This window comes from Manacus candei, unplaced genomic scaffold (assembly GCF_025592945.1).
Source record: "Manacus candei isolate 608988 ecotype Guabito, Panama unplaced genomic scaffold, ASM2559294v1 h1tg000028l, whole genome shotgun sequence".
In the NCBI taxonomy this organism is placed as follows: domain Eukaryota; kingdom Metazoa; phylum Chordata; class Aves; order Passeriformes; family Pipridae; genus Manacus; species Manacus candei.
Genome location: NW_026138076.1, coordinates 41,185,457 through 41,212,712, shown reverse-complemented (window position 1 = coordinate 41,212,712; position 27,256 = coordinate 41,185,457). Strand labels below are relative to the sequence as shown.

Below are 27,256 nucleotides of genomic sequence, written 5' to 3'. Positions count from 1 at the left end.
TCCTATTAGAAAAAAGGCAAGTGGGGGCTCCTTGCATCATCATCTGAAATATATTGTACCTGAACGCCGAAAGAATTTCTGTGAGTTATTTTTGCCAATTCAAATACAGTGATACTCTCTCTCATTATCATTGTACAGATTACTTACGGATATACAAGGAAGAGAGCTGTGGGCTCTGGGAGCTCCAACATTAGGCCCAAGTCTTAGACATGTGAAAGTGAACAGGGAAAGAACATGTCGCTACTTTCTCCTGTATAAATATTTTGACTGAGGTTTTCTTTGTTTAGCTTTAGGCCTGCAAAAGAGAAAGCAGTACACCTAAACCTTTTCCTACAAACAAAAAAGATGCAGAAGAAAGGACTTTCCTGTTCTACTGAGTGAATTCATGTGCACAGTCTTCACAGTCAGTTGCAACCACTACACATGACTTGAGTTCAGCATTAAGGCCTGCATTCTCCTTAATGCCAAAAATTAAATGATTCCAGTATTTTCAGTAGCAGTCACCTGTTCACAACTGCTTGTTTACAGCACATGACAATCAAGCACCCTGCACAGCAATTAAGAGAAGCAATCTCGCAAGTTAAGGAACACCTGCCTTGTAATTGCTTGTAGGGCTTGAATTTGTCCTGGCTCTGCACATGCATTACAGTACAGTCTTAAATTGCACACTCACTTCCTACAGTCCCCAAAGAGCCTCCTGCCTCTCCCAGAAGATGCTTCATAAGCAGCTGCTCAGTATTTTGTTACTTCATCCCTCAGATACACCTTAGTTACTGCAACATGGACAGAAAGGCTGCTCTGCACACCCAGCAGTGAATTTCCTCATGGATTCTTCTGTCCCACTCATCACTGCCAGTTCAGAATGACTCACAACCAATAAACCAACTTATTTTCACAAACCTGCCCCACAGCACAGGCATGTTAACAGCCTCAATATACACACAATGAACACACTCACCCCCTTATGCTAAAACTGGTGATGTCTAATAAGTTGGATATCTAGTTTAGGATACTTTGGGGAGCAACTAATCCTGCATGCTGTCTTCCAATGCTTGAATCTTTCTGCTTGCTTGCCTTGTGTCCCTTAGAGACCAGCTGATGTCCTCCTCCTCTCAGCCTGTGATCTCAAAGCTAAACGCCTAGTACACTAGGGCTGCAATTAGAGGGCAATCCCAAAAACCTCAAGAGGAGTTTTGTGGAAGAGGCAAGGACAGAAACGAGTTCTCAGGACAGGAGACTGGCTCTTCCCTGCCTCATATTCCCTCTTCCGGCACGTTCAGCCTGCTGCAGCCACACGTTCTTTACATCATCATCCTGATGAGTTACTTCCCCCAGCAGGTCCAAGTAGGTACATTCTTCATAGCAAATTTGTGAGCTGGACATTCCAGCTGTTGAGTCTTTGGCTTTTTTGAGCTGAGGAAGAAGTCAGAATTTATTCTGAAAGAGTAGACTAAGCAAGAGCAGACTAACGCAGCCTCACTAGGACAGGTACACAGTTTATCAGGAGGGTTGAAGCAGTTCAATCTACTGCACCCATCTTCTGGAGATACAAATGTGAATTAATGGCAGCTGTGCTATGTATGGACCAAAACTAAAATAAGACACTCAATGAATAGATTTCAGACATGCACAAAGACAGTGACAATCAAAACACCGCTCTTGTAACACATCCTTTTCTCTTAGTGGTAGAAGCAGAAGTGTCTCCCTCCACCAGAAGAGCAACGGAGCAAGCAGTGAAGGCAAAGCACAAGCATCCTTACTTTGAAAGCCCTTTGTTTTCTTCCACTGGCTGTCAGATGGCTGCACATTTCCCCATGAGCATAAGTGAGGCTGATCTATTTCAGCATCTCTGAAATAAAGCCATTCACCAAGTTCTTCACTTTTCTGTTAAATTTATCTGAGAATCCCACAAGATGAATGCAAGAGATTCTGAAGAAGCTTCACAGGAGTTAGTCCAAGAAGTAACTTCTATGCTTCACAATATTTAAAAGTTTTCCTACTGTTAGTGGAAGCTGTTGGAAAAGTGATCATAAATTATGCTACAGAAAATACCAACAACTTACAAAGCTCAAAAACAGACACTGCAAGAAAAACACAACATGCACACTAATCATTAACACAAGTTAGGGTATGATAATGTATGGGTAGTACTACTAGAGCTATCAAAACATTTGTGAAGAAAAAAAAAGTATAGACAGGCAGAAGCTGGATGAGACACGCTCATTTTCACAATAACTATTACAGGTCCAAGCTGTGCATCTAGTTCCAAAAGGGTGTTATTTAAATAAGCAGCTAGGTAATTATCTGCTTCATAATTACAGTCACAAGTGTCTCTCCAGGCACTGTACTGGTATTACATCAGCAGCTTAGCAGTGAAACAGGAATCAACTTCTTTCTTTGCACATTATAATGGGACACCAGCACACATCTCCACCCCAACTATCTTAGAAAAATGAAATTAAAGTCTTCTTGTTTTAATGAATCACAGAAGTCCATTACTATCAGTAAATTCCACACCTGCTATTTCCCTCCACATTAGGTCTGTTATTTCTTTCCTTAATTTCAGATTCCCTAGCCATGTAGTTAATACTAACATTCTGAAGATGATCATGGATATGCACTATTCAAAAGGACATTGTGTGGCCTTCAAAGGAAACAATAAAGAGCTGTTACTGGCTAGATACACATCCATTTGTGCTTAGAACTGAGCGGGAATAAAAAATTCTCTTTGTAGACAAAAACATCAGCAGGAGGGGAGGCGAGGAACACAACTACTTCCTGCCATTCCAACCACCACCAAACAAAACAGCTATGTACACACAAAGAAAATCATGCACAAGGAAGCTGTGTTGCTGAAAAGGATGCCATGAGCTCTCCCTGACAGACTGAACTAGCACACCCTCGTTTGGGGAATATTATGCTGGTCCCTGTAAGACAGGGCTTGAAACAAATCCAGTGTGTTGCCCTAGTAATAAAAGTGCCTATTCCCATACTGTGTTTCCCTCTTGTTAAACAGCTGGTCATCTAGCTAGGAGCTATTTCAGTCCAAAATTTGCAAGGTCACACGATTATTTCAGGATGATTTTTGGTGTGTGCTTTGCTTTTCTTTTCTTTCACACTGAAATAATTTAAAACTCATCTCAAGGAACCTAATGTTATCACCTAAAAGTTTAAACTTCCCTTTCTTAGATGAATATAAGAGTGCAGAGGTCAATCTAATGAAATACTGGTTTGTTTTCATGTGTTGAAGAGATGCTTACAGAGGTGTCTCAGTTCACAGGTAGTGTCCAAATCTGAGAATTCAGTGCAGTTATTTTTTTGCTTTAACACCTCTAAGAATAAAAAAAAAAAAAAAAGAAAGAAAGAAAAAGAAAGGAAAAAAAAAGAAAAGAAAATAAAAGGCTTGCTATCCTAACTCAGGACATGTTTTTCCTATTCTCTGAACTCAAATCAGATGACAGTTACAGATACAATTCTTTTGTTATTTGCAACATTAGAAATGCTATTTTATGCTCAATCTGACCTTAATGCCTTGAAATCCCTGCAAACAAAAATTCTTTATGCTTCAACAAATATGAAGAACTTTAGTAACTGGTTAGTCAGAAAGATAAAAGATATAAAACAAGGACTATCAGTCTTCTTTGCAGGTCCATTTCCCACAAATTATTCATGATAATGACACATAATAGCAAGTGCTGATAGAATAGATTTCCTGTGGTTTGTACCCTCCTGAAGGTTAATGTTTTATATTCAGTGTAAAAGGACAACAATTAAATAACAGTGATACTTTTGACCTATGCTGCAGGGATGGAGGAAAGATGTCTGCTAAAGACTAATAATGCACATATTTCTTATTTAGTATTAACTTAAATGAAAATGACCTTTAGTTCTATCAACTTTTTGAACTTCATCTGGTTCAAATAAGGAAATAAAGTACTGCTTTTGATTTCTGTAAATAGTCTATTCTTTTCTTGACTTACTAGTGTAGAAGCTTACGTCTAGAAGACAACCCTTTCATTGCATTTTCTAATGCTTTAATTAATAACCACAAAATTTCCAAAAATTACTTGTAGCACTATAACAAAATATTTCCACACTACAAACATTTCTTCCGCCACCTCTGAAAAATCCAGCCTGTAAACCAAAGTATTGAATCCCACCACAGCTGAAAATAACGTGTAGTACTTCTCCAAACCACAGTTCAAGTTTCATCAATTTTCTTCTTTTCTATTTCTGTACACAAAAAGCACAGACAACTTCAACATCTCAAGCGCAGACCCACCATCCATTTTGCCCCTGCGACTGAAGAGCCTACTTCAACATAATTTTTTAGTGCAATAGCACAGAACAACAGCTGCCCAGCATGAAGGAGTCCTGATGCACATGTGGAGGCAAAGGATGTGATTATAATCGTTGTTCATAGATATCTGGGGACGGTGTTCAAAACTCCTAACTTAGTGGAACAGAAACGAGTAACATGTTTGTTACAGAGAGCAAAGACAAGACAGTGCAAAAGGAAGCAAACATGAGGGTCACTTTTTCCTACGAGGAACAAATCTGTCCACATTGCACCTAGAATGGGATTTTTGGCTGGATGATGATAAATTTGCTTCCTACATCTTCATTTAGCACCCATTAAGATCTGCCACCATCACCAACCCAATTCTCAGTACTGCTTTTCTTTAAGGAAGACTTTAACAAGACTTCCACTTTCATCAGTAATGAACTGATAATCAACCTGCAGAATTGCAAATGCTAACAAAGCAAACTGCCAGAAAGCTCAAATATAGGCTCTTTAGACTGACCACATATATTCATTTAAGGTTTCTGCCTTGGTATATTTTACTCTACATCTTTTTCAACTAAAATGAAAGATGAATTCTTATTTTATCTTGAACTACCACACACAACCATGAGAACCAAAAGGTAAATCTGCATTGTCAGCATTTGAATAGGTACATCCACCATTTGTTTAAAAGCAGCTTTTGAAAAAGGTCAGGGAAATTGAATGAGTAATTCCGACTTTTCAGAAACCAAATAGCATGTAATAAATATTGTATCAACATCCAACCAGGTTGTGCAGAAAACCTCATCTTTGAGGTACCTATAACAGTATAGACAGTCCTTCATCTCTTCACAAAACAATACCAACAAATACAGTCCAACCCTAAGGCTACCCAAAATCCACATTTAACTGCTGGGTTCTACACAGCTTCATCTCTGAATTTCAATGCAAAGTCTTAAACCACCTCATCTGCATACAAACATAGATCTAATCTCCAAAAACCAGTTTGGGTTTGCTAGCCATCAAGGAAGTCTAAAACTCCATACCTCAAAGTGTTCTCACTCCACAGTATCTCCTCGGGTTGGAAAAAAAAAAAAAAAAAGGTAATATTTGTACCAGGAAGAGGTTTTAAATAATTTGTGCCAGGCAAAATATATTGCCATTGTAGGGCTGAGGACCAAAGAAAACTCTTCATGTGTAAAAGAAGCCTTTCTGCTTTACAAGATGAGGAATGGTCACTCCAGAAAATAAATGTATCTTGCCATGTTTCATTAACCCTAACCACAGGTTACAGTAAAGATCAAAGTACTGGCTCTACACAGGTATTGTGTTAGAAAGGAGACACTTGCAATAGCACATTCAGGTGGTTCATTCATAGACATTCAGGCTCCAAGAAACTATTTGCTCATGCTTGTGCAATCACACCACTATGGCATTTTTTCCACTCCCCTGACTTGTTCCAATGTGGTCTCAAAGCTGGCAATCCAGCTCTGACTGCCACGAAGTCTGAACTAGCTTTGGACATACAACTCTTCCTCTCCTTCAAGGAGTGTAAAGGACACTATTTGCCAGAGAAATGTGGTAACTGAGGAGACAAAAATACATGTAACACAAAAAACCTGGTAGGCAGAAGCAAAGTCCCAACTTGTCTGGAACAGACACAAAAGATGACAAAAATAAGAGAAATGTCTCCACCGACATGTATTTTTGGAACACTCATTTACAGGACAATTATGCCTAGTAAGTTAACAGGTTATGGACTTACGGATTAAAACTTCTGGTTTTCAATGTTACCCTTAGGAATATACTGTAAACACAGCAGATCACTTGTGGAAATTAAAATTCACCAGATTAGTGGTAATCACACCTGCTGAACTGGCAACACAGCAGATAAGCAAACCCCTATTATCCTGCAAACCTCAATACTGCTATAAAAACCTACAGCTGAAAAATATAATGAAGAAAAGCAAGAACTGAAACATTGTTCTGGTTTTGAACACACTGGAGAATTGAAATATCTCAGAAACATTCACACCTCAGCAAAATCATCCAAAATGGAGAAATCAATCTGAGCATTACACGAGAAGCTTATAAACCAACTAACCTATGCAGTGTCAGGAAAAATATGCATAATACTATAAAGATGGGTAACAACTGGTTAAAAAACCCAAACCAAAACAGAACAAGCTATTTGCTTCCAAAATATTCTTGGAGAGCAAATTCTAATTGAATTCTTGATATGTTTCATGGTAAAATATCTTGAGCACCTCTGAATGCTGGTTTTCTTGTTTTGGTTTGGTTTCAGAAGGCCTATATAAACTGATTTGGATTAATAGGACAAACAGAGTACTAGTTACAGCCCGCTGGGAATAGAGCAGAACTGAAATTTTAGTTTGCCAACCTGACCTGCGTGGCAATGACTAAACCATGCAATTCAGGAGAGGAAATGCTGCTAAGAAGCTCCTGATAAATTAAAAAAAAGGGATAAGGGGGTGAGAGGAGAGCAGGCACACACAGAGAAAAACAAACAAAAAAGTAAAAAACGCCTGGGACCTTAAGAGACAAGTGTGTGTGCTTGGCTGGCATGCAGACATCAATAAATGTGTAGGAAAAAATCAGTGTTCCAGAGGGTGGCTCAGGCATTCGCAGTAAACAGGCAAAGTAAAAAAAGCCTTCCTAGAAAAGTTACTGCATTAGAATCAATAATGAAACAGTGAGCTGTTATTAGGAATGGGGAAGAGTGCTTTGGTTCGTTTGCCTTTCCAAGCAGTGGGGGGTGGGGATGTGCGGTGGTGAAGATGGGGAAGGGAACTTGGAACAAGAGAGCCTGTACATCCCAGCAGCAAGGCCATGCACAAAGCACTGCAGCCCCACACAGCAAATTCAGCAATGACAATAGCGAGTCTAAGCTCAGTTTTCATATTTAGCTAAAAAAGCCACCGATTTTTTTTTTTTTAAAGGACCGTGGTATTACACAGAGCAGATCTCCATCTGTGGTGGTGGTTGCAGTGGTTTTTCTTCCCAACAGAAATCTAAAGCATGGAGTTCCTCCAGCCATGTAAAACAGCCATTTATATACCCAAAAGAAAAACATTTCTTCTGCCTTTAGGAAATTTGCATATGAAAGAGCAGTAAGTAGAAGCCCATTACCTGTAAAATTTGTCTCCATAGAGCTGCCCTTGTTTCTAACAACATGGATAAGAAAAACAACAAAGTGATCCTACCAGCACATGTTTGGCTGATGTAATAAAATTCCTCTCTCTGCTACCATCTAGTCAGAAAGACGGCAACAAAAACAGCAGCGTATCAGCATTTAAATCAGCATTAAACCCTGGGCACAAATGCTTGTTTATTTCTAAAGCAATAGGAAGTAAATTAATGTCTTAAGCTGCGTGTTCATAGTATTCCTAAGTGCAAAACAAAACAGCCCAAGACCTTATAATTAGCAGTTCAGGCCAGAGATGAATGGAAAAGCAGCAGAAGTACTTGCAGATACAACTCTACTGCATTTTAGACAGTAACCGATCTCTTCCAAATACTACATTATTCCATTGTCTGTTTGCACCCAACAGGAAGCTGCTGAACTTGACCATTCCCTACACATCCCTAGGCAAAGGCCCCTCCATAAACAGTGAGGAAGCTGGGCACCGTGAACACGGCATTTAATGGACTCTTCTTGAGATGACTTTCCCTAGATGGGGTTCCCCTACACTGAAACTAGGATAGTCCAGAGACATCCACTGGGCTCCACTGGAATCAGCTGCTGCAAACCATACAGCACAGAATCACAGAACCATTTAGGTTGGAAAAGACCCTTAAGATCCCCAAGTCCAACTGTTAACCCAGCACTGCCAAGCCCACCATTAAACCATGTCCCCAAGTGCCACATCTACACTTCTTTTCAATACCTCCAGCAATGGTCATTGAAGGTCACCATCTGGTGACTGACCACTTCTCTGGGCTGCCTCTTCCAATCCCTGACAACCTTCTCCATGACAAAATATTTCCTAATATGCAATCTAAACCTCTCCCAGCACAACCTGAGGCCATTTGATGGCTGATGATGTGAAACTGGGGGCAGTAGCTGATACACCTGAAGGCTGTGCTGCCATTAAGTGGGACCTTGTTAGGTTGCAGAGTTGGGCAGAGAGAAACCTAATGAGGTTCAACAAGGGCAAGTGTAGGGTCCTGCACCTGGGGAGGAATAAGCCCAAGTACCTGCAAAGGCTGGGGGCTGACCTACTAGAGGGCAGCTCTGCAGAGAAGGACCTGGAGGCTTACTGGGTGACAATCTGATCATGAGCTGCAGTGTGGCCTTGCAGCCAGGAGGGCCAATGAGATTCTGGGGTGCATTAGGAAGAGTGTGGCCAGCAGGTCAAGGGAGGTGATCCTCCCCCTCTACTCTGCCCTAGTGAGGCCACATCTGCAGTGCTTTGTCTGGTTCTGGGCTCCTCAATACAAGAAAGACAAGGAGCTACTGGAGAGGGTACAGCGGAGGCCACAAAGACAACGAGAGGTCTGGAGCATCTCTTTTGAGGAGAGGTTGGGGCAGCTGGGCCTGTTTAGTGTGGGGAAGAGAAAACCAAGAGGGGATCTCATTAATACATATAAATATGTCAAAGGTAGGTGTCAAGAGGATGGTGCCAGACCCTTTTCAGTGGTGACCAATACAGGGCAAGTAGCAATGGCCATAAACTAAAGCACAAGAAGTTCCACCTCAACACGAGAAAGAACTTAACACTGAGGTGGCAGAGCACTGGAACAGGCTGCCCAGGGAGGTCATGGTCAACCTAAACAAACAAACAAACAAAAAACACAAACACCACAAATACAAACATACAAAGCAAACTAAAACTGCAGACTTTTAAAGCAATATTAATTGCTCAAGTCAAGGCACTCTTCCAGTTCTCTCTAGTTCTCCAGTCACAATTTTTTTCTGATGTTCACTGGCATACTTATTAAATGACTTAAGTGGGTGTAGGTATTCTTGGACATTAAAGTTGGAGTCTCTCGTACAGGGACAAAACTGCAACATTTTAAAAAATCCATACTTATTTAGCTTACTTTTTATTGCTAGTAAAGGGGTTGGTGTATTTATTCTTTACCATAACTACTTTTAAAACTATTTTTCTTTTTCTCTTCATTACCAATGTTCTATTCCTGCTTGGCAATAATGCCAAAAAAAAAGTTGTATTTCACAGTGAATATATGCCTTCTCAACAGAAGTTTCCAATATACTACAAGATTAAATAGGACAGCTAGAAATCCACAAAAAGTGAGCTTCTCTTATTCAAAGAGAAAAACTGAAGCCTATAGCACTCAGAGATGAGGAAAATATTATTTTAATATGACCAGTTCTCTGACTTTGTTAAATTTCTAAGAATACTGTGGATAACATGCTTGTTTCACAGCAGAACTACTGCACTTGAGAACAGACTCATATTACCAGTATTTCAAAAACTATGCACATGTCAAACTAAAATCAATTATTTTCTTCCTTAGGTGGAATGACAAACATAATTTACCTATTTTTGACTTATTTCTGTGCAGCCAACACCCTAAACACAGAAAACTGTGCACTATTACTTACATTATGCAAAATATCACTACACTTTGACTAAATCTCAGCTTGTCATTTGGTTCAGTTTCTCCTGCAATAGCAAATACAACTCCAGAAGAGTCTGACAAGAAGTAGTACAACTTCACAAGCCAGTCATGTAATTAAATGCTAGTCTAGGGGTCGAAAAAGTATCATGCAAAGAAATAAGAGTAGTTGCATTCATTTAGGTCTCATCCTACCTTGAATTCTTGAAGTTCAGCGCAAGCATCTTACTTTTCAAATCCTCTCCTTGCAAGATACCATTAACAGGAGAGAGCAAGTTCCTCTGCCTACAAGCCACTGCCAGCCCTTCGTTAGTAAACATCCTTCTGGCAGTCAGCTGGACCTCCCGAGCTTTGCGCCGACATCCCCCAGTGCCAACTGTACCAGTGCCCAGGCGGGCGTGATTGTCAGGGAAGGAGCAGCTGGTCCCTCCCAGTGGATGAAGGGAAGGGATCCCTCCTCCTGCCCAGGCCACGGTAACTGACACAGCTGCTTTACAAAGAATAAACCAAAAATCACACGAGCAGCAGAACAAGATGACAAACTGTATAGTCGAGCAAAAAGACATCTGGTCTGCAACACAGTCACTGCAGACGAGAACGATGTATCACGGCTGACAAATGAATTTGTAAGAGGACATTTTCCTGCTTTATTTATCTCATAGAAAAGTAAATATGTTTCAATTTCTGTTACAATAGAACTAATTTTTATTGGGGGGGAGGAACAAGAGACACTCCTTACTAGAATCTGTATCAGATACAATGTGGATTTTTCTTAACTTTTCTGCTTTTTTTGGAGTTTATTATTGGGGGTTTTGTTGGGTTTTTTTTCACAGTGCTTACTATTCTAGCTTGCAATGCTACTTTCATGCACAGCACCATACAATCTAGAACTGCCAGTTGTTTTGTTTTAATAAAAACTATTCAGAAGTGGTAGTATTTTCCAAGGAGATCCATTATCAACAACTATGGGTATAGTTATTGCATGTTATGTCTTGACACTATACTAGCCCCTTTCCCCAGTAATAACCAAAGGTACAGAAAACAAATCAGGATTGAAGCTGTTGCTCTCTGAAAAGAATTCTCACAGTGCCACAGGAGGATGCTCAAATGACTACAGTGGACACTGCTTTTAACTGAATTTACCCCAGAAAAAAGCCTAAACACCCACTTAGCAAAAGCACAACTACTGCAGTGGAGGTTACTCACATTCTCCCCTTGGATTCATCTACACAATACACACACTAAGGAAATACACTTCACTGCTAGAGGAAAAAACACCAATATGAAAAAAAAAGGCAGTAATTATATATCAAATGCACTGTAATGTCATTTACAGCTACAGAAATCACTTACTAGTTATTTAATTCAAGTCCTGGCCTCTGCAGTGCATCTGTGAAAGCATATGGGCTCACCTGGACAACCTGCACAGGGCTTGGCTGCTTCTGGATGCAAAGAACCTGGGAACAGAACTTGCTCTCCACAAGGGAGAAAACAAGGCTTTTTCAATGCTATCCCTTTTTCTCTAGTTTTGTGTCCCTTTGAAGCTTTGACAGCAAGCAGTGGCACTGCACAGAATGAAGATAACTGCTCGTTTATTTTTAAGACAAACACAATGCAATAAACAGAGTGAAACCCAGCAATAAGTTGATAAAGATGCATTAAAGAATTAGGTAAATAAATGCCCAATACCAGGATTTAATTGCAACAATAGGAGGGTGTTCAGGATTTTTACATCAACTTGTTAGATAACAGCTATTATTTGAACAGAGAAAGGGTGCTCTAAAAGCGGAGTAATTTACACAGAGCTCAGAGGGGTAGCAGCATTCAGGTGCAGCTCCTCCTCTTTCTCTTACTCCCAGGTGGAGCAACGTGGAGTGTGTATTTGAGAGAACATCTGAAAATTCTGACAGACGAGTAAAATTAAGTCAAAGAAAGGAACGTATGACAAAAACGTAAAGGATTATATGGATGTATAAGAGAAGAAGCCTTTGCTGTGGAATTATTATTGCAATTAAATCCTGCCTTTTAGAGAGACTATTTGTGTAAGGCTTCCATGTTAGAGGACTAGATAGAAGGTGTAGTAAGATAGCCATCTCTATCACAGGAAAGAGTTCTGTCATCCTGAACCATGGAGCAAAGCAGAGAGCAGCAGTCTCTTCCTAGCACTTCTCTCATGCAGATACTACAGGGGTGACTTTGTTGTCTTCCCCTAAGGTGACCTTTAAGCAACACTGATGAGTAAACAGCAGTTGAATATACTCTCACTGCAATACAGCCAGACAGCAGCCCACTTTTCCACTATTATCTCCTCACTTATAAAAACCGCTACACAGAAGTTTCATCTCCCAGCTTTGAACAGCTATTCCTGCATCTACAGGAACCTGCCTTTGAAATTTCTCCCAGGTAGCTTTTTGAAGTTATAATCAAACAAGAGAAAGCTCTGAAACTAGGTTTACTGTGCCTCCAGTTGTTTCAGTTCATGGGACTTAAAAGACTTTCCAAGGGACTGCCTAAGGCTTGCCTTTCTCAGGCTATCACTTATCAGAAGTGGCTCTTCCAGCACCCTCTACTTGGGACAGAAGACGGGGCATGAAACATTCACAGCATTCTTGTCATTCCAATTACACCACTGGTGCACCAGGTTTCTGCTGCTAAGGTGTATCTATCATCAGTTTAATTTGTAGTTTTGCTAGAAAAACATTTACTAGGATCCCAAAGAGAAAGAGCCATACTCCAAGAAGTCACGGAAACAGCAGCAGGGATCACAGAAACAGCGAGCAGCATCTCCGCAGAAATAACCTCGAAAACTTTTTCCCCTCACTATGCTTCACATCTGTAAGAGACTATGGCATCACCAACAGATGGGAACATGTCAAGAGGAGTTTCAGGCATTAATCTACCACTAGCAAAAATTACTGAGCTGGTGTGAAATATTGGTGTTTACCTCTAAGGGAGCCAGGAAATTAATCTTTCACGATAACCTGACAACTATGGGAAATGCATTGTGTATACAAAAGCATGGCACACAAACATCCTTTTCTATCACCGGGACTTTAAAACAAAGCAGCATGTCAGACTTCTCTAACACCATCCCAGATGATAATTATTTCCACATTTCATATCTTACTCTACAAAAGCTCTTAAAAAATATGGTCACTCCTCCCTACTCATGCACTTTCTCCCTGTGGCAGAAAGGAACTACTATAAATAAACAAACATTAGGGCAACATCCTGCAAGGAAAAAGGCTTGAGGTGCTGAGGGAAGCTCTGCTAACTCCTCCAGCAACCTAGCAAAAATGATATAGAAGTTATTTTTCCCTATTGTACATCTTCAACAAGGCAAACAATAACTCACAGCTTGAATACCTCAAGCATTGCTTTTCCCCATCCCCTGCCCCTCCATCCTTCCTGAACCTCATACAGCAACTGGGATGGCAGTGTGTGCTCTCAACTATGCTCACAGAAATGCAGGAAGAGAAGAGGGGCTGTAGGAGCACCTGCTTTTAGTCCAACCAGCTGCTTTAGCTGCACTATGGAGACCAAGCAGAGGGAGGTAGCCCCAGTGTCAGGTTCCCAGCTGGGTCTGTTGATGTGCCAAGGGTGGAAAGATAAGGAGGTGGCACTCCTAAAAGCCTGCAAGAGCAGCTGTGTACTCTACAGTGCCCAACCTTCCCTTCCCTCTGGCACAAGAGAAAAATCCTGGGACTTTCCAGAAGTGTTCTTTACTTTCCATGTGTATAATTCAGCCATGCCCCAAGACCCCAAATCCAGATACACTGTTTTGTTACAGTAACAACCACTCCCACTCAAGTTCTGGGTTTCAGTGCTGTAATTTTACTAAAGAATAGAGAATTATCACAAACTGTATTGGAAGAGGCCATCCAACTCAGTAAAATCAACATAGTAAAGTTATATACACTGGCTGAGCTACTGTAGTATGACAAACAAACATTGGGTGAGTCAAGTCAAATGAACACACACGAACACTTGGCTCACCCCAATCACAAACACCTTCATATAAACCCTTTGTGGCACCCTTCTACTCCCAAGCTGACATCATCTGCTCATTTTGTAAGTAAACTGTACTCCATGATCTAAATCATGGATGCCATTAGTGACAAATCCAGGCATGGCAAGCTACTACAGAAGCCTACTTCAAATGCCTTTCCAAGTGATCCTGAATCCCTGTTAACTGCTCCAATCAACCACTTTAATAAATTTTCCTCTTGCAATATAGTAATTTAGGGAAGATTCCATTTTTAAAAAAACCACTACACGTACTACATTCAAAAGAACATCCTTCAAAACCTCACACCCTTCTGTTTGTATCACTTCTACCCCTTCCCTCCCTTATGCACTAATCTAATTCATCTGTCAAGGAAGCAAACTAATCAGTTTGACACAATTTTCTCCCTGGCAAATTCATGTTGGTTGGCTGCCTTCCCCTATCTCATTATCTTCTATGTGCTCATAACTGCATCAAATGTTTTACTCTTATCCACGTAGCTGCAGGTAAGTCAGGCCACAGCTGGAACGAAACTCAACGCAGCCCCATGGAGAGCTCAACCAAATCAAATGTAGCAGGCTCAGCTCTGAAAGGGATAAAACCACAGCAGTGGTATACCCCAGCTGTTAAGCTCTGCCAGTTCTTGCACGTCCTCGGAACTGGAAGAACAGGATGCATTAAGTTTCAAGGAAGTATTTCCTCCATAAGTATCTGAACAGCAGATCATGATACTAGTAAGACAGTCTTCACAGATTCACAAAATAGCCTGCACTCAACAGTCTGCTTGAAATTTCTACTAAGTCAAGGGGGAGGCTAACAAGAGAGGAGATGAGCCTTTCATCTTTTTTTTTCTCCATAAAGGAGAATATATACATATAAAAAAGAATCTAAACACAATAGGTTGAAGGGAGTGAGGTATTTTCTATGAAAGTAAAAAAAGGCATATTTCTACTAGACCCCCTTGTGGACAGATTTTTTTTTCTTGTTAATGAATAAAACATTGGAAACAAAAGCAGCAGCACAGAGCTAGAATGAAAGCATTGATGTTGGAATGCAGGATTTCAGATGGAAGGAAGTGTTTGGGGATTTTTGTCTTTCCTTATGCTTTTGTTAAACTCGAAGTGATAACTCGCCTTCAACACTTTACAACTCTCAGTTTTATATGAAATAAGATGGTGAGAACATATAAATAACTAAAGCTCTCAAGAAATGGTACCCCTTGCAAGAGTAGTTGTTGAGCTCTACATGCCTCAAAGAGCAATGTCAGCTAGCATTTCCTTGTACTAATGCCTTTTCCCACTGGGGTCATCTCTTCACTTTCTGTGTCTGTGAAGTGCTGCAGCCCTTTTTCTACTGTGTTGTTTTTCTTTTTGCTCCAAAAGGGTCTATATCTTAAAGAGCATTCTAGTAAAGCTTTGACACTACTCTTCAGCAGCCACACCACGCACATCTATGCTTTTAAAGTAAACTAACAAAGATTAGAATCCTTTACAGTAACCAGACAGATTTAATAGATTTTTAACTCAACTTTCCCATGGAAATTCACCCCTTTGCTTAGAAGCACTTCAACAGGCCTACCACTTCCGCTCCCCTTCCCAATACTTCATCTAATTTTACTTGCTACATTTCTTTTTCATCAGCAAAACCAAGCATTACGGGATTTGATAGCTATACAAGCTTTTTTTGACTTCACTAGTTAAGAAGAAATCCACTGGGTGATAAATCCACTTAATCCTCTTTAGCTTCCCAAAAAACGTGAAAGCAAACTAGATTGAATATTCTACTTTCAAGAGGAAGCCTCTTGTAGGCCATGATATTTCTAGCAGGATTGACTATAGAGCTACTGCGAAAAACACTCACGGTAATCAGTCTATACAGCTTGTACATAATCCAAAGGAACTAGGACAGAATACTGAAATCAAGTCACTTGAGACAGAAATAACTTTACCTTTGTGTGGATACAGAATGGACCTTTCCTAGCCCGTGAAGAGCAGCAGCATTCTTCTCTCAAAAGTAAAAATGAGAGACTTGAGAAGCTCAAAAACAAATCATGTATTAAGATCATTTTCATCTTGGGTTTTTTTAATCTATCAATTAAAATCTTCAAGTTTAATGCATCTTGTCTCTGAGCATGCATTGCACCCACAAAACTTTCTGTGGCCACCCAGCTATGCATTTCTACAGCATCTACACAGAAAAACAGAACCCTAAATTTTGTTTGGGTAGAGCAATTTTAAGCTGTGTTCTGACAGTGCCTGAATTAACTCTCTTTCAGTGACAGGCAAATGAACTGCTGCACGCAGAATTTATTGAAGAGTGTGCCAATTACAAATCAAAAGGCAATTTCCACAAAAGCCCTTCAGCATTCACGTCACTAACCTCTACAGCATTCCTGGGATCAGGGCAAACAGCTTCAAGAGAACAGGGCCCATTCCTTTCCGGGTTTCTCTTCAACACCAAAGCTGCTCTCTCACTAGGTAAAAGAGAAAAAGGTTAGAATATAAATGTGACAATAAAATCACAGAGCTTTGCTGTTCTGAAATGGATGAGCAGTCATTCCTATGACAACTGGACTTTCATAAACCTAAGAAATCTTTTAAATAGCTCCTGGGAAAGGAACTGTAGCAAACTAGAGACTGACACACAGCAGTAAGCTTAAATAAGCATTATCTCCCCGATTAAATGGTACTCGCTGAGAACACATGAACTGCTAAGAGAGTTAATACAAAGTGCAAGACCACTAATTAATGCATTGACAGCCCGTGATCAGCAAGAGCATCCCTCCGAGGAACTAAGTGATTTCTCATCATTAGAGCAGGAGAATAAGAACTAAGTTGCATTGACCCCAACCCAGCTGAGCAAATGTGAAGCTCCCGAATGCGCCTGGCTTTCCCTGACCTCTCCCCTAATTTGTCTGACTCTTTTTTCAGAGTTATAAAATATTCATCTTAGGATTTGCAAGTGGACACACACAAGCCAACAAGGGGCACCAAGTCTGAGCTCACTTCAGTCTGACTCCATGAATCCATCATGGTGACATACTCCAGCTAACCCAAGGCAGGTGGCAGAGGCAGCAAAACCAGGACTATTCACTGTAGGACCTGGTAAACAATTAGGAGGAATGCTGCACTTTGGTTAATTAGCCATGAGATGGCAGACCTCTGATTATTTTACCTCTGATTCCCAGTCAGCCCCATTTGGCACCAGTAGTACAGGTGTTCCTGCAATGCAGTCCACTACACAGTACAGGCCACAGTACAAACCTAAAGTAACTGGGAAAACTTTACACTACAATTCACATCATTTGTTGTTTTATTGTTTGGTACATGAAAGGGAGCAGGGAAGATATTGTGAAGCGGGGGCAAATTGACATGGGTAAAAAAAGGCAGCACAGCATCAGGTACCTTCGAAAGGTTTTGTGAGAGAGATGGCACTAATGTGAAAATCTTGCTCAGAGAGGTGTTGCAGAGCTTAAAACAATAAAACATTTTATTACAATGCTGTTGTATGCAATAAAAATTGAAGTAACTTGCTGGCAAGTGCAAGAGTTCAGCATTAACAACTAAAGCAGAAGTTCTCTTCTAACTCCATCCTCCATGACCATAAAACCCTCTGCTACCCCTAGTACAGGGATGAGAAGTCAGTTAACAAAATATGCCATTTGAGACTCTCTGGAGTTTGTAAATTGTTTATTTTGTTGTAAAGCTAAAGGCCCTTGCTTTTTGATTGAAGACTGCTTTTAGAGAGAATACTCCTGTTTTAGTCTAGGAAATTGGTAAAAACATTTGAGCAACAAGCACGAAGAATACACCAATGCCCACCAGCACACAGGATGATGGGCTAATGAGTTCAATTTCCAGAGGGATCCATCCACTCAGGCACTTAATGTGCTCCCCTCACTAACATTCTCAAGTATCTTCGCTACTTCAATTCACCTACCTCTCCTACTCACACAGCATCTGCTTACAATCATTTTCTCAGGAGATTAGCTCCCACCTGCAGTGGTCAGCACAGATAAAATAAACTAGATAAACTCAAGACCGGCAGATATCCTAGAATCTAGCCACACAGTGTCACTGCACCAATGCCCATGATTTATGCAGTATCTTAGAGGTTTCTCTGCCAGTGTGAAAGTCCAGGTTAATGCCAGGCCTGGGCAACACACCGCAGGCTCACACTGCCACACAGAACCATCAAGCCCAGAGTTCCACCCTACGGTATCCTCGCTTTATTCAACACAATGTCCTTGGAAAGCCTTTATCCTGCTCCTACCTGTCTTGTCTCCCCATCTCTTCATAGGGAAAAATAAGGAGTCACCAGTCAGTACCAAATACCATGTGTGTGCACAGAGTGTGAAACAGTAGAAACCGGACTGTGGAACTCAGAAATACAAGAAGTAGGGTGAGCACTTTTATCTCTACAGAAGCAAGTAAATATTTAAACTAAGAGGATAAACAAACAGTCCTTCTGTCAGAGAAACAGTTACTGTGACAAGCTTGGCAGTAAACCTTAACACAAATAGGGAATTGCAGTTTCAGCTACCTTCAACTACATTTTACTCTATTAAGAACTGTATTATATAACCAACAACCTCTCAGGTTCAAAATAATAGATTTTTATTTTTAAATACAGACAATGGAGGTCTCAGGTATGGGCTCCAAATAAATCAGACTGTGATTGTGTCAAACTTAATTAACACTTACTATATTTGCAAGGCTCAAACGACCAGTTAGGCTGCAAGAACTCAAAACCCACAAGCTTACTTGAGCAGAAATTAAAGGGTAACATCAGCACCTTCTCCAGCTAAAACTGTAAAGAACAACATTAGGAAGTAAAACCCCGAGGACGGCTTGCAACCCTCTTTCACATGTGTTATTTACTTGGTCCTGAACCAAAAGTTTAATTTATCTAGTTTATATGTATTCCCACAGTACACTTGGAATGCCTTGTCTCTAAATCTTGAGTCCCTTACATTTATCCTACTTCCATATTTTGTCAGGGTCACAATAGCTTGAGAAACACTTTATCAAAATTATCTACACAAAAAGAGTTGTTTTGACTTATAGTCTCAAAACCAATAAACACAGGGGAGCAGGAGGTACTGTTTAAACATAGTTAACAAGAACTAAATGCCTCTCTTTGTGCCAAAAATAAAGCAGCCCTACTTTACTTACAGGAGAAACACCTCTGGCAAATACATTGACTGGCATTAAACACTGAAAACAAACCCTTCCTCTCCTTATGCTGGAGGAAAGGATCTATGTTTTCCAAACAATCGACTCAGATTCACCTTTCCTAGATTCCTTAGGGTATTGGCCCTCTCTCCATCCGAACCAGATTCCTGACTCTCCAAAGGGACAATGTGACGTGCAGCCACGTATGGTACTCCATGGCTGCGCTGCCTACAGGCTTCCTTACCCACCTCTGTCCACTGAAAGGGCGCAGAAAGGAATAGAAGTTCCCCCTGAATCAGACTGCACCTTTCCAGACACACAGCACCTTGCTCTCTGGCTAATGGCTTTCCCATTAGCGCACTATCCAGAGGCTGCTGAAACGCCTAATGGAGGAGCAGCAGAGCGAAGAACCCAATTGCCCATTTCATATCCGGTGTCTTCTCCTGCCCATTTCAAAAGCGTCTCAAGTGGCAATTACCTCATGAAAAAATAAACCATCAGTAACAAATATAACGGAGAGCACCGCGGTTGCCCTCGCAGAGGCAAACAAAAGCCTCCATGACTTCTCATCCCCAGAACACCGCACGGCTGTACGCACAGGCAGCGTGTGATTCAGCAGACGGCAGCACGACGGAGAAGCCTTGCTGCCGGCTCCCAGCTCTGCGTCACTTCATCTCCATGACCCACCACTGAACCCTGGCAGCAGCCACAGCCTTTATTTTCCAGAAATCAAGTGTCATTCAGAAAACAAGTTTCAAGTCACCAAAAACACTCCCCCACCCATGGCTTACATAAGGCTCCCTGCTGCACTGAAGGGCTTTCCTTTGGTTCCAAGAGTTAGAACGTGTCATTTGCAACTGTTTGCCCAAAACATAGTATTAGGGTGGCCAGCTTGAGTGGGAACAATAAAAACATAAGTGACACTTCACAACAGTTATCATTAATTTTAACAGATATTTGCTTTTTCAGACAACTCCCAATCTACAGGCACTCCTCGAAGAGTTTATTTATGTAGGAATAAAAGATTTTTGGTTCTTTTAACTGCAAAATGCATTTGGTCAATATGTGTTTTATAATAAATGCACTCTTTTAATATACACATCTTTTTGTTAAGACAAAGGATATAGTCAACCGAACTTTGACTACTGCTTATCCAAACATCCTTCTCCAGAACTGATGCTGGTAAATTTAAATCAATTCTAATAATATGGATGCATGACTTGAATATTTCTCTTAGCTGCCATTACTTCTTTGTCCTTGTCATTTAAATAATTTGCTTGTTGTAACAAACATTTCCAGACCTGCATCCCACCAGGTATTCAACCAGGAGCTTAGTTAGGTCTCTACTTTTGACTGAATATCTCAGCACTCACTGTTTCTAGATCTAAACAAGTCAAACAGAAGTTGATTGCTTCCCTCACCAGACATCACACAAAAAGTGATGAATAACAAATCTCAGCACTCACAAACCCCTTGATTCCTGCAAAGAAGAAAATTGATAAAGTAACACCATAAAAATCTGTTTTTATGTATATCTCATTTCTGAAAAAGAAATACAAATGTTTTTCAGACTTCCATCTTAGCTGCTTTCCCCTTATTTGAGGTATTTTCAAGTATTCCTCTGCGGATAAACTGCGTTTATCAAGTTCATGTATACTGTACTAGTGGCATCAGAATATTAAAAAATGAAAGCCCTAAAATGTGTCTTCTGTGCCACACACCACAGGTATTCAACAGAAACCTATTCAGACCTAACAAGCCATTTTCCTACCTGCTTCCATGTTACAAAACTCACACGTTTTATCAAAGAGAAATCAAGGAAGACATTACCTACAAACTAAACACACATCAGTGAGAGCTGAACAAAGCACTGATGTTGAAGCCCAAAACAGTTGTTGCTAGGAATTACAGTAATTGAGTGCTAGCACTTACTCCACATCCAGAGATAAAATCCTGCCTCTAACTGAAGGAAATCAAAGGGATCACAAACATTATGTGATCCAAGTGCATTTTCTGCCTTTTCTAGTAAAGATGTATGCTTAGCATGTATTCTTTAGCTCACCGGAGCACTCTCAGATGCACTACAAAGGGACATGATGACAAAGACCATCTTTAGCCACATAAGGTGAGAGGTCAGGACCAGATACCAGCAGGAGCCAACATCTGAATTCATACTGCCTACAATGATAAGAAATAACTTTAGCAACAATTTATTTCTGCTGTACATATAATTTGTTAGAAGAGAAACAAATGTGGGCAATATGTTGTCTAAGGACCTCCAGCTGTTTTAACCTTAGGATCAGGATGAAAGACCCAGATGTTTCCCTCTGACAAAGACGAGACCATAAAAGCCAACGTAAGGGTCACCTTCATTTCTTAAAAAAAAAAATAAAAATAAAAACCTCAAGGTAGAGAACTTCAGTGTCTGGTTCCCTCCAAAACCCTCTTTTGTTACTGTTTCTTATTCACTGCTTCTGCTAAAGCAAACTCTAGCACTGTAAAACGGCATGCAGGAACAAGTAAAGATACCACATCTGTTTTCAATAAAGTTCACAACTCCAGCAATCCAGGTACTTTCTTCTCCTCACAGGTATTACTGGATTCCTTTGCTTTTTGTTTTTAAATCCAACTCTTGGCATTCTTGTCATACTTCCAAATGAATGCATGCTTCCTACTGAAGACTCCATTAACCTCCTCATGCTCAAGGAGAGACGAAAGGAAATGCATAAAGGCAACACTACACCTTCCTATAAAACAGCAAAAAATGACACAAATAAGTCCACAGACACTTGTCACCACAGACTGCTTAAAAATTTTCACCAACTATTACTCCATCCATCTTCAACTTAGAAGATGATCATCCATAACTCTGTTTTTGCTGTTCCCAAGACCCAGTGTAACACAGCTTGGAAACACTAGAAAGATGATACCAGTGGTGGGCAGGGAGGAAACACCACCACACCTTAAACACAAATTTCAGGAAGTGGAGGGGGAATATATAATTCAAACAACTAATCACGTTTAGAGAAGAAGGAGAAATATATTAGAAAAAAAAAATTTAGGTTTTCCCACTCTGTTCAACAACGTGACGAATTCCATACTAACCCTGAAAACACAGACACTTTCTCACACTCAATAGCAAAGGGGAGGACCCTCAGGAAAGGGGTCTTAATGACCATTACAATGACTTTAATACATACGTACAACTGTTAAATGTTGCTGCTCTCCACTGAAGTCATCCAAGAGCTCAACACAATCAAATTACAGACCCCTTGACAGGTATCTCGAGCACCACACATTCCTATGTCTTTCAAACAATAGTTCCTCCTAAAAAATTCTAGTCTGGCATTTTAGCCAGATTCTTTCCAACACAGCAAGGCCTGATAAGATATATAAGCAAAGTGCCAACTAAGTACAATAAAGGGAGACATCACCCTAAAGAAAATGCTCAAGTTGCAGCTGCATTCACATCTCCTCCAGAAGCATCTTATACACAGAGAGCAGAACATAAAAAGAAAACTTGAACAATTTGGCACTGGGTAGAATTCAAAAGCAAGAGAAGTTTAACACCAACAACTCAAGCTTTTTTAATGCAAGAAAATTAAAGTCAAGGAAATAAATCCAGTCTCATTTATTGCAGGTAAGCTCTGTTGGACAGCCCAAATCTTGCCTCAGTGTAGCTGCAGTCACTTGGAAGAGTCAGGAAAACTTAAAGCAAGCCTTGATTTCTATGCCACTGGAAAGAAGAAGAAATGCTCCATAAACTGTGCATTTATATTAAGTCAAAGCCAAAATTAGTCTGAAAAAGGAACAAGAAAATTGTCATACACGCTTCATGTTCCTTCACCTTTTAATTACTCCCTAATTAAATTTGCAAGCTTTGATAATATCTACTACTATAAGCTGATGCTCCAAATGGAAATAAATGCTAATTCCCCCTCCAAATGAACCATCAAATCCACGTGCATTTAAATAGATTAGTAAAATTTATTTCAAGTTGTCTTCAGAATACTCTCATCTACCGTACTCGATCCTCAATTTACAGAAGTCTTTGCCAAGGATGCATTAATCCACAGTCACCCATAAACAGTCTTCTGCTCTTAAGAGCAAAGAAAAGTGCTTCTCGTAGAATAAATCACAATGTGTCAGCGTTAAACTCCAGATGCTCCCTATGTAGATACGTTAAACTGACTTGCAGGTCACCTGTGACATAAAATTTCATCAATTATATTGCTTGATAAGAAGCATTATCTTTTTACATAGAGGTTTTCAAATTAAGTAACTGCGTCTTAATGTTACAGCACTATGATTTCTGTCAACAAAATGCTGGATGTTGTCTACATGTAAGTGCAGAACGATACAGGATGGAAGGCACCTATGAAGGTCATGTGGCCCAACCTTTGCCCGGCACAGGGTCAGCTTTGATCAGGTTACTCAGAGGTCTAGGTGAGCTCTGAGCACCTCCAAGGGTGGAAATCCCATTACCCCTTTGAGAAACCAACTCCACTGTTTACCTTCATGGTATAAATTTTTAGCCTAGTTGTAAATGACCTTGTGCTGCTCATGTCCAGTGCCTCTCATCTTATCCCTGTGCATCTCCAAGAGGATAAGGATAGTCAAAATTTCTACAGTGGTCATCTCTTCTAAAATAAAGATTAATGACCATATGAATACTTTATAAGTTGATCAAATATCAAAGGACAGGAACCATAATCAGCCAAATACACATTCAAATAGTAAGTGTATTTTTTATACAAGCTATTACTTTATTTATGAAGGAATAAATAAATCTTACTGAACACACATAACATTTTGCTTCATCAAATTGGAAACAGAAAACAGAATAATAGAGAGGGGTTCTCTGTATACTTCAGGAAGCTAATGCCTGGCTAGTCCTTTAGCTTTCCACAGGAATGAATAAAACCCTCTGGATATAGAGACAAACCCTGATTATCTAAATCACTGGTATCTAAAATTCTGAAATCCAAAGGTCAGATGCCTGCCTGGAGGACAGATGCTCTGGTATTCCTAAGAACAGATCAGCTACCTTGATGACATTTGGAGGCTTGCAACACAATTTTAAGTACTATGTTCAATTGCCTCAATGGTGGGGGGTGGTTATTTGTTTCTTCTACTAAGAGAAGTGTGTAAGTTGTTCCAAACAATACACTCAAAAGTAAATAAAGATTTTTCCCTCTCAATTAGTGTTTACATGCTAGCTTGCTCAATATAGCTACACTCACTGATGTTATATTGCATAATGTAATCAATATATCACTATGTTATCCCTGCCATTAATTCCAAGCTCATATTCATTTTTATTTACTTTAATTAATCACAAAGTTACAACTTCCTAACAAGGACTGAAGGCTGACCTATATTAAAAGGTGCCACAGGCTATTGGCAAACCAAAGACAAAGGCCAGGCTTTTCACAGCACTGTATGGTGGGAAGACAAAGGACAACAGGCATAAATTGATACATGAAAGGTTCAGACTGCCTCTAAAGAGAAGCTTTTCTTCGCCCACTGAGGATGGAGAGGCACCAGAATGGGGCCCAGAGAGGCTGTGCTGTCTCCAGCCTTGGAGGTTTTCAACAGGATCAAGCCCAGAGCAACTTGGTGCCATCTCAAAGCTGGTCTGGCTGCAAGCAGGAGGTTGGACTACGGGCCTGCCAAGGTTTCTTCCAACCTGAGTCATCTTGAGAGGGTCTTTTCCCTGCTGTCATGTATATACTGAGTCTTAATCCCAGTGTCCCAATCTAACATTTAATGTGCAAAGTCAGCTGACTTACTACTCTGCTTTCCCAAATCTCCCAATTGCACAGATTCTTTTCCCTCTGAAGCCTTCAGCTTCCTGTCAATTCTGTTACTCTACAACAGGGAAGGCAACCTTTCACCAGTGGACATAACTTCCTCTCCAGGCATCTGCTTGGAGGCCAGAAAACCAGCCATTAAGTCTGCAGTAAATGAAAAACAGGAGGAAAAGAACAGAAAGCAGACATACTATAGACCATGGTGGGCAGAGGACAGGCCCTCCCAAGCATACAGACCTCCTCACTACTGACTAGGAGAGTCTCCTGTATCTGACTCGCACCCAGCCCTAAAAACTTCAAGCAAGTTCCTCAAGGCACCCACTACAGCACCTGAGTCCTGTGAGAGGTTTTTCTCCAGCAACCCCAGCACAGGGGCAACATTTTAACCTGTGCTAACAACCCTTCCTTAACAAGGATCACAGACAATCATAGCATGGCAACATTTTGGTGGTCCTACCAGGAGTCAAGCCCAGACTAGGGTACTACCCAAAAGCAGCTGTCCTTGGTGAGCTGCCTTTGACAACAGCACAGCTCTTTGCATGGTGCTGTCCTTCAGGTAACATGTTCAGAAAGGCAAGAGCTGATCTTGCACCCAGTTAACTCCTGCATCTGTGCATCTCTGCTTTTGTCCATGTGTGATATGGGGAAATTGTCCCAGAGATAATGGAGATGTAGCTGTGTTTTCCAGACAGAAGCTTTAGCCTACATGCATCTCTTCAACAGTGCCCTCCCCAAAATGCCTCAGACAAAGCTTCAAAACAGGCACGGCACTGAGCCTCTTCCTTGAGTGAAAGGAAAATTAGGGCACCAGGCAAAGAGGAAGCAGACTTCCAGGTACCTGGCCAGCCAGGCTGCTCAACTTCCCATCAGTCCCCCTGCCCTGGGCTAAGCACAATGCATGCTGCACAGCTGGTGTCCAGGTATATCCAGGGATCAGAGGAAACAATTTGCAGAGGAGTTTTCATTTCTGGGTTTCCAGCCAGCTATTTGTGTTCTGCAAGAACTCTTTTCTGGTCAGTGACACTGGATTCCAAATCTTGAACTGTACATATTTCAAGAAACTGCTTCCTTGTTGTTAAATTAAATGTTACTGTTCTGAGAAGGTCTTTAGGTCAACATCTCTTTTTGCTAGAGAATTTTGTCAGCTCCGATAGAGATAAGGCAATTAGCATCCTGAACACCAAAGGAACAGATCAGTACATATTTAAATGTTTACAAAAAACCTAAAGATTCTGTTCAACACTGTAACGGAACAAGTCAAAGTTGATCATAGACGTAAATCCTAATAATAAAGATGTACTTATTCTATCACATGCTACACCAGAAATCTTCAGCTCCCAGAGTCTGTTTCCAAAGTACATGTACAGCTGTAACATGTTTTGTAGCTACTGTGGTGCTGGTCATCTCACCACAATTTGCCAGCCTTCACATCTCAGAAGAGTTCTGCAGAACTCTGATTCTCATCTCACAAAAGAGTCTTTTTACTCAGCTCCTGGAACTCCCATATGTAACCTGTCTTTTGTACTCTGAGTTTGCAAGACCAGTATATATTCCGACAGCTCTCTCCACATCCAAGTATCTCCTGACTTAATGAAGTAACAAGGCATGTTAGAAAAGGAACATTAAGAAAACAACTTGCATAAATGCCTGTTTCACTGTACAGTTTACCAGCTTCTGACGGTAAATGAGACGATGTCTTATTTCAGTAGTTACCTGGAAACAAAGAAATCCATTTAACTATTACCACGGTCCTGACAGAAGACAGACTTTCTGAATATTGTCCAAGATTATTTACTGTATTCCTGGGAGAGCTTGTTCTGCACACTGTCTGCAAAGTCCTCACAGCTTTGGGTTCTGCCTTCTTGACAGCTGCCAGAGACCTCATTTTGAACCAAACTCGTCCTGTTTTGACCAGCTAATACAAGTGTTAGAAATAAAATTTTTAAAAATTTTTTTAAAAATTTAGCAGATTAAAGTGACACTGAATATCCCAATAACTGCTTCATTCTGCAATGTGAAATCAAAGAGTGTCCAAAGTAAAAAGTCATCTTTTCATTTAGTGACCCCCGAGTAGAACAGGATCCCCTACACAAATGGAGGGGTCAGACCTGCCAATGTGGCTCATCACTGGCACTCAATAAATTTAAGATAATTGATTTTTTTTTTCTTGAACCAAAGGGAAACTAAGCTACTGCAGAACAAGTCCTAATAAAAAAAAAAAAAGGGTCTAAATGGAGTCACTCTTAAAATCATCTGCAAAAATTATGACCACGTACTTCTTTCTCTTCTTTCAGAAAGCAGCACTCAGCATTTGAAACATGTTAGTCCTGTTTCTCGAAAGTGTCTCCCTAGACAATCCCTTCATTCCTCAGTT

The 27,256-nt window shown here is 40.5% G+C and overlaps 1 protein-coding gene across 9 annotated transcripts in view; it reads right to left on the bottom strand.

Annotated features, from left to right (window-relative positions):
- WDFY3 (WD repeat and FYVE domain containing 3) overlaps positions 1-27,256 on the bottom strand; it is a 167,008-nt gene that overhangs the window by 116,007 nt on the left and 23,745 nt on the right. For 8 of the 9 annotated variants that reach the window (XM_051790880.1, XM_051790879.1, XM_051790885.1 and 5 more), the window contains one exon: positions 16,275-16,368. The exons of the other annotated variant lie outside the window; for it this stretch is intronic. The gene's annotated coding sequence lies outside the window, so the exon portion shown is untranslated. The remainder of the gene's footprint in view (positions 1-16,274; positions 16,369-27,256) is intronic. 9 annotated transcript variants of the gene reach the window in all.